The sequence below is a fragment of the Solanum pennellii genome, chromosome 4, assembly GCF_001406875.1.
Source record: "Solanum pennellii chromosome 4, SPENNV200".
In the NCBI taxonomy this organism is placed as follows: Eukaryota; Viridiplantae; Streptophyta; class Magnoliopsida; order Solanales; family Solanaceae; genus Solanum; species Solanum pennellii.
In genome coordinates, this window is record NC_028640.1 from 22762049 (window position 1) to 22776574 (window position 14526).

Here is a 14526-nt window from a genome sequence, read left to right on the forward strand (position 1 = left end):
TATTTGTTTGATACTTTCAAATGATTTTTTTGTGTATTTCTGAAAGAAGCCGTGGAAAGCCATGTAACTTCCATTTTCTTAACGCATACTACTTGCCGATTAGCGGAAATATGCCATGAAAAATGCAACAATTTATAATAATAATAAAGTAAACAATTAAGCAATTACAGCCAAATAATGTTAGCTTTAAGGTTAGAATCCTCCAAATTCCCCAGCAGAGTCGCTATTTCTGTTTTACATGTTTTTGGAAAATAATATTTTTTGTAAAATTTTTGACTTTTTAAAGAGTCGCCACTTAATTGTGAGAAAATTAAGAAAATTTGTTTTCAAAGACTTAAACTGGAAAAATCATTTGAAAACTTTAAAAAGGGTTCGGCGATTCCTATTTATATTTTAGGAAGGTTTTAAGCACCTAAAATATCCGCTTAATACGGTTATCCGACAACTAACTTTGTTTCTCTAAAAAGAAATCTAACTTAATTTTGATTTGAAAATTTGTTTACGAATATAATACTAACCTATTATCTAAGTGAATTAATTAGGCTCGCAAAACTATTTAAGTCATTTTTTTAAGTCTCTATTTAGTTTAAATTGTCAAAATATAGCGGTGTCTAGCGGGGATTTGGAGTTCCTAACTTTAAAACTACCGACAAATAAAGCAAAATAAAACGAAAATAAGAGAGAGAGAGAGTTGGGTCCAAATCTGGATTATCTGTCCACCTGGACCGGTATTTGGACCCTTTGTTTGTTTTGGACCGGTATTCGGAGCTTAATCAATTAATAAAAGTAACTAGGGCTTAAGTGTTCCCCACAGGTTCCTAACTTGATAAGTCTAACTATAACAATTCTTTCCTAGTATCTTGCATGTAAAGTGATAAGTTATGTATCTCTAAATCCTTGGTCCGGGATATAGAAATCTTCACTCCGCACCTTGGTCCGGCTACGTGTGTTGCTATACTAACCCTTACCTTTACCTCATATTAAACATTGTATTCGAAATTTGACTAAGTTATTACGTCGTTCCAACTGACACTAGCCTATTAGTTAGTGTACACTAAATCTATGTTGATAATTGTTTTCTTATTATCTACCCTTCTTGGTCCGGCAAGTAGCATTAAGGCAATTTCTAACGTTGGCCATCCATTTAAAAGATTTCTAAACAAAAGAATTATCAATACATGCAAGACACTATTCAAGAATTGCTATTTTAGTTAGATTTTACCTCATTATTCACCCATGGTTCCCACAACCCATGTTATGGAGTTTAGTTACCCATGGTCATAATCACACTATGTATATATTTAATATAAGAATTCATGCACTTACTTTAATGAGAAAGAATAAAATTCAGAAATTCACTTGATTAATCAACAAGAGCACCAACAATCAATTCAAGAAAAAGTGTATCAATTAGTGAAATTAATCCTTCAATACTTAAACAAGAGAACTAAAGATTATCGAAAAGTCTAATCGTCTAACCCCAATAACGAGGTTTTTTGAACTATTTATAATAAAAACAAAAACCTAATAAAAGAATGATTCTAATAATTGAAAATTTGTCAAAACGCATATGAGTCGACGGTCCGAATGACGGACCGTCGTGGTAACGACGGGCCGTCCTGGCCTCTGTCGTCCCATACTTCACAAATTCTTCTGCTGCTTTCTTCATTACACTCAACGATGAGGTATGATCGACCGTTCCAAGCACGACGGTCCGTCAAGGGTCTCTGTTCCATATTACTTTAACTTCTTGGAATTTGAGTACTAGGACTACTCTCTGATCATTACGACGAACCAGTAAGACGGACCGACGTGGCTATGACGGTCCGTCATGGATTTTCGTAGTCCCACACTAGGTCAGACTTCCCCATCTTCCTTCAACAGCTTCCCTCCTCACTGCGATGCCACCTACGGACCGTCACAGACTCGACGGACCGTCACAGACTCGAAGGACCGTCATAAGCTCCGTAGGTGGTCTCTTCTGCATTTCTCGCTCAAAAACATCCGCGTTCATCTTTGGACAGATTTCCTACAAATAAGGAGAAACTTTCATAAAAATCAATACAAAAAGGCTTTTGGACACACACTAAACTTAAGGAAAAAGAATTAAAAGTACCTTGAAACAAATGTACATCAACACCCTCAACTTAAATTCATTGTTTTCCTCAAGCGACGCACTATGACTCAGTACAAACTCTTTGTACAAGAGTATCCATATTTTAACTTTCGCAATCATTTGGCTATCAATCCCGATCATTCTCATCATGTTTATGCATGTTATCACTATTAGGCTTGAATTATGTGGAGCCAGACCATGACACAGACTCACCACGCATTGACACCTATCCTCTTCAATTCCTCACCGAGGTGCTAATATTTCCGGTATTGCAACTAGTGTCCTCACTTCAAAACAACATCCTCATTTTTCACACAATGATTTTAGTTTGAGTATAAGGATTACTTTTCAACACTCACTCTCAGAACAAATTCACAACTCATTTATACATATTGCAATAAGCTTGCCCTAATTTTCATTGCTTTATGTTCTCCATACATTTCTTAGGATCACGATAGGACTTTCTTAGCTTGTAACACAGGCTCAGGGTCAGGTAGGGTATATTTAGGTATACTTTAGTGAGTTGCTGCCCTCCTTGACATATCGGCTAAACATACCACCTTTTTATCGTTTTATTTTGCCCAATTTCTCAATTTTCTTTTTATCTTGTTGTTTTCCCTTTCTTATCCTTATATGTAACTGACTTTTCTTTTTTTTCTTTTTTTTAGTCACTTATGTTTTGTTCTTTTTTTCTCTTCATTCTTTCAACCCCACTTTCAAGAGTATTCCTAATAACAGCCACCCTCAACTCATGACTTTGCCATGAGTCAAGGTTCACAATACCCACGGTTGGGTCAAGGCCACGACAAGGTTGTCTTATGCATTAGCCACCCTCAACTTATGCTTTTGGCATAAACTGAGGTGCACATGTCCAAGGAGGGACTAGGGCCAACACATTATTCCTAGAGAAGATCAGTTGGGGTGAAAAAGAAAGATTTGTATTTCTCAAATCATTTGGATCAATACGGGATTAACTTAATTTTTTTTTGTAATTTGGGCTCAAGATTGACTATTTCGAATAAAGGCCTATGATCCTTTCCTAATTGTTCATTTTGGCTTACTTTTAGCAAGACTAACCAGGCAAGTTCTAGCTTAGTCTCAATGGTGGATCCTTTGAATTTTCCTCACACTCACTTGACATTCATTACATTCCCAGATTATTAGACACCTAGTTCGAGTCTTAGATTCAAGGTCATGCAGTAGTGTATCTCTATGTCATGTTTAGAGACACACAATTATCAACTACTATGCCTAGTCATGCATCATTTTCATATCGGGATATCATATTTGTTTTAGCCATCATGCTACAGAGTTATACTATGTACACAAGATAAAGCATGCCGGTTCAACAATCAAATTAATCAGTCTAATGGGGGGAAAGAACACAGGAAAGAAAACCCCAAAAGACAATCGTGAATTGGGCTACTCAGACTTCACCCTAACACTCACTTTACATTTACCCCACCCCCAACAAAAAGATATGAAATTGTCCCCAATGCATAAAAAAAAACTGGAATACGAGAGTGGTAGGTGAAGCAAACCTGAGGCGCAAAGCGCCGGCGATCAGCAAGCAGGTGGGTCCGATTCCCCGGAACCCACTACCTCTGTAGCCTGGACACCCTCAGTAGTGTCCTCATCAGCAACAGTACTATCAGTCGTGCCTCCCACTGTCTCCACATCTCTGGAGCTAGATGCCCCGGCAGCTAACGCTACAGCCCTAATCTTACGCGCCTCCTCATCAGCAATCGAGGCTCTCCTTGCAGCCTCCATTTCACAGCGCTCCTTATTCCTTGCCCTAGCCTCATCCTCCTCTCTACCCCTGCGCCTCTTGGCATGCGCTTGAGGGGAAGGTGGTAGAATCTCAGAGTGGCGAATAAAGCAGCCAACATTATGTCCTCAGCAGTCTCTAGAGAAGGTCCCTCAGACTCAAGCACCCTAGCCTCTAGGATCATATCAAGATCTGATCGCAAACTCTCAACCGCAGCCTGAAGGGTCGACACGTCCACCGGAGGGGTTGGCGGGTTAGCACCCGCAACTCAAAAGCGTCTAAGCGCTGATGAACCTCCACAATCTTGCTCTCTGTGTGTTGTGACATCTTACGCTCCAAGCGCTCCTCCGCCTCAGGAATAGACCTCTACATCCAAGGATGGATGTGATGCAGAAGTGTGGCCATCTGAGCCTCTAGTTTCTGGACCTTGGCAAGCACGACCAGAGCGGGGGAAGGGGCTGAGCGAGAGGAGCTTGGAGAAGTGCTACTACCCAGGATAGACTCGACCGGGGTAGTGTCAGTGGGTGTCGAAGTATCCTGCATAGCTGTTCAATCATGTGCTACAGTATCAGCCAGATTCTCACCAAGTAAAGGCCCCTCTAGACGGGGCCCTCTGCGTGGAGCCAGCTCATTGGCCTCATCCTTGATGAGGCCGATATCAAGATAGCCCTGCGGAGTCTTGAGCTGATCAATGTGCCAAATGGGCACACCTGCGGACCTGCATAATGAAAAATATCATGCACGGAAAAGGGTAAGTAGTGGTGACCTTGAAATCCCTCTCGTGCATGACCGCCTGAAGAAGCCAAACGAAGTCAACCTCAAACCCGGCCATGATTGCTACCATCGGTGTTGTGCAATCCCATCTAACTATATTATCTACAGTCGTGGGGGAGAGGCAGTGGTGGACAATCAACCATAGAACATAGCCTTGAAGGTCGAGTTAGCCTTCCTTATGGCTCCCTTCGACTCCATTACCCAGTCGGCAGCCTCTCCATCAATAGATAAGTGCTGGGCCATCCATCTTTTTGTGGTCTCTCTCAACGATAGCTCACGCAAGAATCGGCCATCTTTAACAATTTTGCCACCGGTATTCGAACTCGGCGGTGAGAGGGGTCCTGGTGGTATCAACATCCTTGCCATACATATACCGGCGGATGGCTGGCAGGGAGATGTCGACCTATATGCCGTGTACTCTGATGTGCTCAAGTGGGGCCTGTTTGGCGGGGGTATCCCGCCTATCGATCTGTGATCAGAGAGTAGCCACATAAGAAGTGTAAAACTCTCGGACTAACTCCTCACTGTAGCGGCCCAAAGAATGAGTTGTCCACTCTACTCGGTGTCTAGTGAAAAGAGTGTGGATATCTGGCATGGTGGGGAGACTTCCCGTAAGGACCCGCCTCTCCAGTGTAAGGGTCTGTGTCATGACGCCTTTATCATTTAGAAATTTGGCGTCTGAATACACTTGGTATTGCCCGTCGACACACCACCGGTTGGGCTAGTCAGTAACCGGGGCGGGAACTCCAGTAGGTGAGCCTGGAGTAGAATCAGGACTGTCAGACGAGAAAGACTGTGCAGCCGTGGCAGGTGCATAGACTTCTGCGGACCCGAAGGCTTCCTCCGACCACGAGACTCTTAAGGAACCAGACGCTCCTTCTTCTTGTGTAGCTGACCCAGAAGGTGTGCCGGTCAGTGTGCACTCCTCATCAGACTGCGAGGTAGTGACTACTTTGGACGCCACCTTTTTAGGCGTAGCTCTGGTTGTACGTGCAGCTCGTGCTGGAGTGGCAGTGCCTGGGGGCAAGTACTCGAGATCATGCTCATCATCAAAGCCTATAACCAATTGGGCAGACAGGGCAACAAACTTTGAACGCCCACGTGCGTAAACTCGATCTTGTTTCGGTGCCATTAGACATAGTACTTGTAAAGAATCATTATTAGTACTAGAAGGAGCAAACAAGACAAGACAAAATAAAATAACATACACATAAGAGCAAAGATGTAATGACATCTCTGTAGTAGCAGTGAAACACGACGGACCAGGTGACAGCCCGTCGTGAGTATGACGGACCGTCATGGGGTCCGTCATGTCTTACTTAAACAATGTTTATTTGGAGACTCTCAGAAGGAAATTCTCTGATAGTTATGACGGATAAGCAGTACGGACCGTCGTGATAATAACAGTCCGTCATCGATGTCCATCGTGGGGCACTTAGAAAAAGTATGGAGACCCTTAGGAGAGGGGTCTCTGACCGTCATGACGGTTGTGCAGGACGGACCGTCGAGGGTACGACAATCCGTCGTAGATGTCCGTTAGTGGACACTTAGAAAAAATGGAGACCCTTAGGACAAGGGTCTCTAAAAACCATGACGGTTGTGCAGGACAGACCGTCGAGGGTACGAAGGGCCGTCATGGCCTCTGTTATCCCATACTTCACAAATTCTTCTTCTGCTTTCTTCATTACCCTCAACAAACAGGTATGACCGACGGTTCCAAGCACAATGTTCCATCGAGGGTCTCCGTTCCATAATATTTTAACTTCTTGGAATTTGGGTACTGGGACCACTCTCTGATCATTACGATGAACCAGCAGGATGGACTGTCGTGGCTATGACGGTCCGTCATGGACTTTCGTAATCCCACACTAGGTCAGACTTCCCCATCTTCCTTCAGCAGCTTCTCTCCTCACTACGATGCCACCTATGGACCATCACAGACTCGACGGACCGTCATAAGCTTCGTAGGTGGTCTCTTCTGCATTTCTCGCTCAAAAACTTCCGTGTTCATCTTTGGACAGATTTCCAGCAAATAAGGAGAAACTTACATAAAAATACAAAAAGTATATTGGACACACACTAAACTTAAGGAAAAAGCATTAAATGTAGCATGAAACCACGGTACATCATGTACATGTCCTAAAATTCTAACAAAATAATAAGCGATAAAAAAAACAAGGTCTTAGGCCCAAAACAACAGAATACAAAATTTAAGGAAAAAATAAAAAAATAAATATAAACTTGGGCCTTCGTGGCCTAATCTCTTCACTTCTTCCACTTTGACTTTATTCAACTTCGAATCTATTCGTTTGTTCTTATGGCCAGCGGACACAAGATGAAGAATTGAGCCTTTACGGCTCTCTTGAAATGCGGAAAAATAAGTTCATGATGAACACGGATGGGTTCACATGCCACATTAAGAGGAAATCATAAGTAACACTTAAAATAAATCACAATAGTAATGCAGTAGTGATACTTGTAAGTTGTGCTAGTAGACAATAATTCAAAGAATTAGTTTACAAATAGTCAAAGTAGACATACAAGACTTCTTTATAGAATAAGATGACTAAATGGGTAGTCACTGATGGCATGCTAGCGAATGATTGTAAAAGAATTCACACTAGCAAAATGCTCAGCCGGTAAAATGGTAAGAACCACCTTAAGCCATCATATTCCATGTTTGCCAAATTTTGATGTTTCTTCTAAAAAAACATGCAATATCAATAACAAACTTGAAAAATAATTTTTTAAAAAAAAGATAAATGAAATAAAAATTAAAAAAATAATAATAACAAGTAAAATAATAATAATACATAAAGCTAACCTATCAGATAGTTAAACCAAGTAAGAAGAACAACCATAACCAAATACATATCTCTTGCAGGAAAGAACAAAAGGAAGCTATCGAGAAATGAAGTAACTGTTTATCATGTTAGATACAAAAAGACTAAAAGCATTTTATGAATATTGGCTTATAAAGCACGATCCGTACAAATACGAACGGATAATAGAGAAAAGTAGTTAGAAGAAGCCTAGATTCAAGACAAATTCACTGGTGAATCAAAACTATAGATAGGTAAAAATCAGATTGACCAACATTTATAAAAAGAAAAAAAACTAGCAAATCAAGAGGGAATATCGAGCTAAGAACTCATGCTATTTACAATGAAGAACGCAAAATTTGTTCTCATCGTAGGTTTGGAAACCAACTCTTAAATGAGCAGATCGTGACAACTGCTGCAAATTTAAGGCGTGATAACCGCAATAGAAAACTTCAGGTAGCAAAAAAACAAAAAAATTGCAAGGATAAAACCCAACAGACCCATTTAGCCCTTCAAAAGCTTTATAGATATTCAGAGAGTAATACTACAACTATACTCATATGAACACATACTGAGATGGAAGGGAAATGAGAACATCACATTCAAAATGGAGTAAGATAAGAGCAACATTTTAACTAAGAAAAAAAGAAAACTAGAAACAATTTGTCGAGAAAGTCAAGAAGGGAACAAACGGAATAATTCCTAAAGAAACAACAAGGAAATATCGGCAGTGAATAACAAGTATCAAAAACTTTCAGGTTGTTACAATAGCCTAGCAAAATAAATAAAAAACTATGAATAATACTCCGTGAACTCGGTTTGAAACCAACGACAAAGAACCACGAAATAAAAAACTATACAAATTGGAGTGTCAATAGGAGAAGAAACGAAGATAAGTAAAGAAAGGGACAATACCTTCTTCCGCGAAGCCGAACTAAGACAAGACGAGCTAGAAAGAGCAGTGACTTCAACACAAACGGAACAACCGACAGTGAACAGAGAACTTGACCAAATCTCAACCCAACTGAACTGGGACGGAGTACCGGCAAGGAAAATCACGAAGGATCTATTAACGTAATTGTAAGTATATTGACTAATCTTATTAAGGTGTCTTTCTTCCTTCTGTTTCTTACTCAATGCTTTCAAAGAAACTTCCAAACCAAATTTCAACTTCCCCAAAATTTCTCTCTTGGATTCTCCACTGGAAAATTTCTAGAAATATTGAGCCAACAAAAATATATTTCTTTTTTTCTTTATTTTGTGCTTTGCCTACAAAAATAAAAATCCAAAAATCACCTTTCTCAAGAACAGAAAGAGACCTTATATAGGTGGAGAAATTAGGTCGAATTTATGGGGCAAATCCAAATTCAGTTCGGGTTCAAAGCCCATCTAAATCAAATTTAAATTTTTTTCCCTTAACAGAGCAACATCTTTTTCTGAAAATATGCCCCATTCCGGAAACGAAAAGGGGGACGGATGGTTGAGATGAAGACGAACATCCTTGGCAGCTCTATGGCTTGATCTCAGGCCACGAGGACAAAATCGCGTGCTGGCGAGGAAAAAATCGCAGGTCTACCATGGCCAAAAGCACTGTACACGGTAGTATGAGTCTGCAGAAAGAGACGTTGGGGGGAAGGGGTTTTTTCTGGTACGCACGCCACTACCCGCGCCATTCGGAATTGTCGTTATCACTGGCCTCACTGCTTGAAAAATCAATTAGGGAAGTCGAGGGAAATTGAGCGTTGTTGACCACGCATTGGAAGGGTCGCTGGGTTTTAATATTGTAAGAACTGACTTTTATCTTTAGGGAAAAAGACAAGGTTGGGTTGTGTCGGGTTAGGAGTTGTGCATCAGATTGAGGTTGGGTTAGAGGATGAATAGGTGGGCTGGATGTTTTTGGGCTAAGGGAATGAAATGGGAGAGTATTGGGCTACTGGAAATAATTGGGAAAGGCCCAAAACAATTTCTTGTAAGAAAAAAATTTGATTAGGAATAGAAGCCCACATAAATTTCTAATTACAACTAAATTGCAATCGATTGACTTAATCACGAAAAGGGAGGAGTTATATACATTAATTAGGGAACTTCCTAACGTCAGCGGAATGAAATAGTCGCCTTAATTATAAAACGACTAATCCAAAATGGTAAACTATTATGTGACTTAAATAAAATCATAAAATATTTTAAGAATAAAATAAAATCTTTTGAGAACGACTTTTGAATAATCAAGATAAGCTAATTATACACATAATAATAATAATAAGTATCTATGTGCATATATATATATAGATATATATATATATATTACTAAACAATTATTAAATGGCAAAATTTTTTTGAAATAATTTGCAAAATATTTTGAACTTTATGAAGACTAATTATTTTAAATCGTTTTTAGAATTAAGAAGCTTGTCAATCAGTTTTTATCAGGGAGGGTCAAAATTGGGTGTCAACAGCATAAACTTCTTCACCAAACTTGACTTCAAATGAGGCCTTTGAGCATCTCCAAAACTGTTTCCTTCGTTCTTCTCCTTTCCAGTTCACATGCCAATTACTCAATATATGTCTAGCACACATCCTTTTCCCCAGCATTTGGTAACAACTCTAACAAGACAAGAATAAGTCCCTAACAAAAAATATATACAAAATAAGTAATTGAATTATTTAAATTAAAACTAAAATATAAGAAATTGTGTAATCAATACCTTTTGCATATCTGACATCACAGTCAAACCTTCACCAGTTCCCAAGTTTATACCAGCAATTAAATAACTTATGAACCAGCTCCAACTGTGTTTTGTTTCTGTATCCACAACTGCCCAAGCAATGGGATACATTTGATTGTTCCCATTCTTTCCAACAGCAACTAACCCTTACAAGCTCCCTTGAGAAAACAACCATCAAATCCAATTATATTCCTACACCCCTCCAACCATCCTTGTTTAAATGCATGAAAGCACACATAAAAATACACAAAAAGGTTCTTCTCTTGTTCAGTTTCCTTATCAATTTTTACCTAACAAGAGCTTTCAGGATTGATTTGTTTGATCATATCTGCATAGTCACATAATCTGGCAAATTCCAGATTCCAATCACCCATGTCTTCCCTCATAATTTTCTGTTTAGTCCTGTAACAAGGAGTCTTACCAACATAAAGACCCAATGTCTTTCTAACCAAATCTTAAGTTTCCTAAATCCTTATGTATGGTTGAGTTATAATTCTTTCCTTATACATTCTAACAATTAACTTTGAATTACACAACTTATTCCTGTTTAATGGAATACAATTGTGAATAGGATGATAGTTCTTCATAATGAAATCACTTGAGTCCCTGTCAATGGAAGCATATAACAACCACTTATAGTTAACATTTTTGCACTTCACCCTTACTCTATGTTTTTCATTAGGTCTTAGCTTTAACTCTCTTCTGTACTCTACAGCATAATCTATCACTGCTTTCCTGAGCTGATTTGCACCTTCAAAGAACACTACCTACCCTTTTTTCTTCTCCTTCTAGCAGGTATGTCTACTCCCCTTACAACATCCACATCTAGTTGTTCATCACTATCATCACTTCAACAGTCAGAGCTATCAATATAATCTTCATCTCCACCCAATTTTCCTGCATATTTGCCAGTTTTGTTTTTTCCAATATCCTCAAAGCCTCTATCTATACCACCAGCCTCTCCAATTGGTATTTCTTCAAATTCAGTAGCTTTTTTTCTCTGTTTTTTGTTTCTTCTTTCTTCTCTAAAAGCTCTCAACTCCTCATCAATATCTGAATCATCTTCTGAAAGTATATCTAGATCGGAATCACTACTCAAGAAATCAGATGCATCTTCTCCATCTTGGTTATCATCCACACCCTCTCCACCAAGATTAACATGCTCACCCTCACCACCCTAATCACTAAGGTTACAAGCCTCACCTTATCCACCTAAGTTAACAGCCTCACCATCTTCAATATTAGTTAGATAGCCTCTAGGTCCCTCAGTGCCAAGTAAGGGTTTATCTAATACATGACAAACATATACTTCAAAAGGGTCCTCATGTTTTAAGTCTTTAATAAGGTGTAGTAAATGTTGGTCAGCTGTAATTAGGACACATTTTTCATTCAATAAATCCTTCACATAAAATACTCCAAAAGTTTCATACCCAAATTCTTTAGTATAATACAATAGTTCCCAAATGGAAAAGTGGTCCTTGATGATATACCTGAGTGCAAACACACAATTTCCAACATAAGTAGGGACAGATATCTCAGATAAGATTCCACCATGGTAAATCTTCGTAAATATGATTTCCTTCATGGTCAATTGTTAGCCCTACAAAATATCAAACAAACCCTAGATTTAACGGAATATACTCATACAAACAACTAAAAAACAAAGCTTTAAAGCATACTTTCTGGTAATAGTAAAGAATGGACAGAATATTCGCAAACCCAACATTCAAGCTTTATGGAATTCATATACCAAAGCATGTAAAAAAACAATCAAACTTACAGGATGAAAGATCGTAACACGAAGAAGAGGAACCAAACACGAATCGAACTTCAATCTGGAATCAATCGCGAGATGGAGAGCATGAAATCGCGAAGTTAGAGAGAGAGAGAGAGAGAAGTGTTCTATGACAGTTAACGATTTGGGAATTTTTCCCAATTTAGACATTAACAAATACACGTGGCATGCACGTGGAATTTTTTTTAAATGGTCATCAATACACGTCGGATACACGTGGGGAGGTTAACTACACACGCCACACAATTAATGAAAAGTGATAAAAATGGTTGTACGGTTCAAATCTGGGGTAGTAGAAGTGTTCAATAGGTAGTAGGTCAAGTTGAGGTGTCTAAATGAATAATCAGGACAATTTTGAGGGGCCGCATATGACTTTGGCCTTTAACATAACTTTAATTTAGAACCATAAGATTAAAAAGTTTTCTTTCTTTTCTTAAACTCCGTTCCAAGTCAAACTAGACCATCCTTTTTGAAACGGTGGGAGTACCAAACAAGGTACTAGTAATACACAAGGCTAATGCGTACATTTTTTTTAAATACACTCTATAAAACGACTCTCAACTCTTTTTAATCGATGTACCAAGTAAATGCATTCTCAGTCCACTGTTAATTGTCATGTTATGTATTTTGAAAGTCAATTTGACTAATTTTAAAAGTGATATTAGATTACATTAATTTGATATTCTAAACCAAAAAAAAAAATTATTCAAAAACTATACGAAAAGTTAACTATAAATTATAATTTTTTGTATATTAATATGATAAAAAATACATCGTAAAATATCAATCAAAGTATTTACTATTTGACACTAAAAAAATGAAGACAATTAAAAATGAACTCAAAATAATAATCCCTTCGTTTTCACAAATAATGACTTGATTTAACTCGGCGCGGAGTATAAGAGTATAAAAAGACTTTGGTATCTTGTGGTCCTAAACTAAAGTTAGGTCAAAAGTACAAAATTGTCCTTTGATATTGTGGCCTTAAACATGTAACGTGAAAACCAAAAATTAAAATGTTGTCAAAAAAGGAGAAAGGACATTCTTTTTTTAAACAAACTATAAAGTAAAGGAGGTCATTCTATTTTAAACGGAGGGTAATAAACAACTATTATTGAATAGAAAAAATAGTGACCAAGTAAAGATGGCGAGAGTAACCTTCCTTGTATAAGTAGGGTTTGTGGTCGAGTCAATTTGGTATAGTTGAAGAGATAATATGAAGAAAGGCAGATTAAGTGCTCAAATACAAGTAAAGGATGTGCAGAAGAGTACACACACACTCTCTATATGCATATACTATTCCGAAAGATTAGTTTAATTACTATAATTTAGCTTATTTGCCTGAACATTGTAAAGGATTTTTCCCTATAAATATTTTGTAATATAGATTAGTAGGAGGTTTTGACCAAACTAAGTCATTATATAAAGTCATTCACCAAAATAATATGTTTTTATAAAATTTTACAAAACTAGTATAAACGTATTCCACCAGTAACGTTTTAGGATATATTTTATTTTTTAAAAGTTGATGGCGTCAGATTGATATACGTTACTCACAATAATGTTTTACTCCTAAAACATTACTCATAGTAACGTTTTAGGAGTAAAACGTTACTGAAAATAACGTTTTAGGAGTAAAACGTTACTTACAGTAACGTATATCAACCTAATGCTGTTAGTTTTTAAAAAATAAAATTTACCGTAAAACGGTACCGTGAAATACGTTTATACTAGTGTTGTAAAATTTTAGAAAAATGTATTACTTTGGTAAATTGTTTTATATAATGGCTTAGTTTGGTTAAAAATTTGATTAGTAGTGTAATTATTATGATTTAAGTTTTGTGTAGCTTATTTTAGGTGATTTGTTTTGCATTTGTAGAGAATAAATTTACTTGTGTCAGAATTCCTCTTGTTGCTTTAAGTGTATGATCATTTGTTTTGATGGAAACGTGCTTATGTTGTGTTTTACTGTTTTAGATCCATGGTCATGGGATCGAACAATGCAGATTATTATTCAACATGACAGTTATAAAGACGTGATTAATTGGAATACAATACCATGTCAATTTCTGTAGAGGTGTTCCCAAAAAACTTGGAGGTTCAGAATCTAATTTTTTTTTTCTGTTAGTGGTTGAACCAAACGACAGTATAGCAGCAATTAAAGTGTATAATCAAGAGGAAAAGGTTATTCCTTTTAAAAAACAAAATTTGTTCAATGAAGATGGAGGAGTTGTGAGAGATGCTCAGACTTTTTTCTGCTGGAATCACTAAAGGTTCTACCTTAATCCTTCGATATGCACCAATAACGCAAATCACAGTGAGGACGTTGTCCGGTCGCAAGTTTCAGTTAATGGTTGAGTGTGATAACACAATTGCAGATATTAAGGCTGCCATTCAGGAAAAAGAGGGTATCCGATTTTATAAACAGAGGTTAATCTATGCTTGAAAATGATCACTCTTTCATGGACTACAACGTTTGCTATGATAGTCAGATAGATCTTGTCTTGAGGATGTGTGGTTGTTGA

General features: G+C 37.8%; 1 pseudogene; it reads left to right on the forward strand.

The window, feature by feature from the left end:
- The first annotated feature begins 13956 nt into the window (after positions 1–13956).
- On the forward strand, positions 13957–14526 carry LOC107016597 (annotated as a pseudogene).